The sequence below is a fragment of the Hylobates moloch genome, unplaced genomic scaffold (genome assembly GCF_009828535.3).
Source record: "Hylobates moloch isolate HMO894 unplaced genomic scaffold, HMol_V3 SCAFFOLD_12, whole genome shotgun sequence".
Classification (NCBI taxonomy): domain Eukaryota; kingdom Metazoa; phylum Chordata; class Mammalia; order Primates; family Hylobatidae; genus Hylobates; species Hylobates moloch.
This window is the reverse complement of record NW_026652287.1, coordinates 57,269,974-57,272,712: the sequence shown is the minus strand read 5'-3', so window position 1 is coordinate 57,272,712 and position 2,739 is coordinate 57,269,974. Positions and strand designations below refer to the sequence as shown.

Genomic DNA, 2,739 nt, shown 5'->3' with positions numbered 1-2,739 from the left:
GGCACCACACCGAGTGACTTCCATCCCAAAGGTGCAGTAATGGCAGATTTGGCAAAAAACAATTGGAAAAACAGTGTCATGGAATCTCAAATTATTCCACATCTCTCCATCTCTATCACCACCACAGGCATTCAGGCCACTGTTGCCTCGCCCTGAAAGTCTAAAACAGTCCTCAGTTTTCATCCATATCCTCCTGTCTTCCATTCTCCACAGTGCATCCAGAATCATCTTTTTAAAATACACATTCTGTTGTCATTTTCCTGCTTAAAATCCTCCATTCAAATGAGACGATTTCTCATTCAAATAAAATCCAAATTTCTTACCAAGACCTGTTTGGTCCTAAAAGACCTGTCCCAAATCTCCTCCTCTACCTCATCTCATGTGACTAAAATTCAGCCACAGTGGCCTTTATTTTGTTTCTCAAACACGTCAAGCTCCTTCTGATTCCAGGGCTTTGTTCTCGTGGTCCCCATCACCTGGAATATACTCTCTCATACTTTCCTCATAGCTGAATCCTCAACCTTCTGTCCCAGATAAAATGCCACCTCCTCGAAGAGTTCTTCTCTTGCCACCATATCTTCTCCACCTCAATCAGTTTTTAACCTAGGAAATTACTTCGTGACATTCAAACATGTATCTATAGCGGCTCTAAATAACTGAAAGTCAGCTACGCAAGGGCAAGGATCTTGTCCATCCTTGTCCACAGCAGTTTTTTGAGCTCCTAGAATGAGCGCCATGTTCTGCATTCCATTAGTATTTGTTAGATAAGTGGCTGGATGGCTGGCTGGATGGATAAATGGTGATTGTCCATGGCAATGTAGTTCCTAGATGCTATGGAAAGCAGCCAACCTCAACCAGAAGCACTGGACTTAGGAAGTTTTGAAATCAAAGAATCTCCAGCTCTTAGAGCCACAGAGCACTTGGCAAGAAACAGGTTTCTCAGCACACAGAGTATCATCAAGTATAGAAGCAGACAATTCAGATGAGAGCCATCTTCTTCCATTGCAATGAGATTAAATCTCCTAGTAGGGTCAAGTGCAAGGCACCTTAGTTTCTCCCATCTGCTTGCATTGAGATGATGACTAACTTTCAAATTGCCATGTTGTGCAACCTATCTTATTCTACTTCACATGAGATGGATCACGTGCTAGTGGTATGAGAGGGTTTGAGGGAGGCACATCTCACACATGAGTATGAAACCCAAACATCACACTCATAAACTATAGAGGGATCAAACTATTGTATTTTGGAAGGAAGGGAATAACTTTGGGAATCAGTAAAAACCCAGCGTGTGCTTCAACTGTCTGTGGGCACTTGTTTTCCCCACTCCAATAATGACCCATTCTGGAATAATCTGAACACATTTAGCTGTGCACTTCACCTGGCAGACACCAGACAGCCACGGAGTTCAGACTCCTGACACAAGATGAAAGTGGTTCTGATCCTGAATTCCTTCCAGCAGTGACACTCCCGACATCATCAATCACTCAGACCCAGAAAGTGGGCAGAGAGCTTTGGGCTAAGGTCCTCGGCAGTCCTTTAGCTGATGAATATGTCTGTGGGCTCAGAGACATTTTCTGTGTGTTCTTTTTTTTTTATCAAAGTAATACATTGAATGGTAAAAAAAAATTCAAAAGGTTATTATGAAAGCCAAATTTAATGCACTTCCCCCATCTTATGTCTCAGAGATAATTTCTTTAGATAGTTTCTGTCTTATTTCCTTTGTTCTTTACCTCCATTGTGTGAAATAATATGAATGTATATCTGTATAGATTTATTAAATTGAGGCCAGGCACAGTGGCTTACACTTGTAATCCCAGCACTTTGGGAAGCTGGGGCTGGAGGATCACTTGAAGCCAGGAGTTCAAGACCAGACTAGGAAATATAGCAAGTCCTTATCTCTACAAAGAAAAAAACTTTTAAAACATTAGCTAGGCAAGATGATGTGCACCTGTAGTTCTAATGACTCGAGAGGCTGAGGCAGGAGAATTGCTTGAGCCTGGGAGGTTGAGGCTGCAGTGAACTGTGATGACACTACTGCACTCCAGCCTGGGTGCGAGTGAGACACTGACTCTAAGAAAAAAGAAAAAGTAAAAACAAGTTAAAATATTTATTAAATTTAGACAGTATCTATTGACTCTCTAAAATAAGAAATAAGGACTTAGCTCACCAGTACCTCTTCCTGTTTCTCTTCTTTATGTTTAATAGTTGTATTATTTTTAGCTCTTCCATTGATTACATTGTTCCCCACATTTTATTATGACTCTTTTCAAACATACACAAAGTTCAAAGAATTTCACAGAGAACACCCATACTCACACCACGTAGATTATTTCATCAACATCTTACTCTACTTGCTTTATCGCACATCTGTTCATTTGTCTGTGCCTCTGTCATCAATCCATATTATTTTTTGATGGGTTTCAAAGTAAGTTGGAGACATCAGTGCACTCCACCTGTCAACACTTCAGCCTGCAATACTGATCCAGAGTTCAGAGTCAGTCATGCAGTCATCACCACAATCCAGTCTTAGAACATTCCACCACCCCACGCTGAGGCAGGGGAATTGCTTGAATGCAGAAAGTGGAGACCGCAGTGAGCAGAGATCATGCCACTGCACTCCAGCCTGGCTACAGAGAGAGATTCTGTCTCAAAAAAAACAAAACAAACAAACAAAAACTTTCCAATACCCATTTATAGTCAATACCACTCTCACTCTCAGCCAAATCCTTTTCATTC

At 41.3% G+C, this 2,739-nt stretch overlaps 1 non-coding gene across 1 annotated transcript; it reads right to left on the bottom strand.

The window, feature by feature from the left end:
• Positions 1-1,129: 1,129 nt before the first annotated feature.
• Positions 1,130-1,232, bottom strand: LOC116479820 (small nucleolar RNA U13). Its single transcript, XR_004251123.1, has one exon. It is a non-coding gene; the product is annotated as a small nucleolar RNA U13 (small nucleolar RNA).
• Between the last annotated feature and the right edge of the window lie 1,507 nt (positions 1,233-2,739).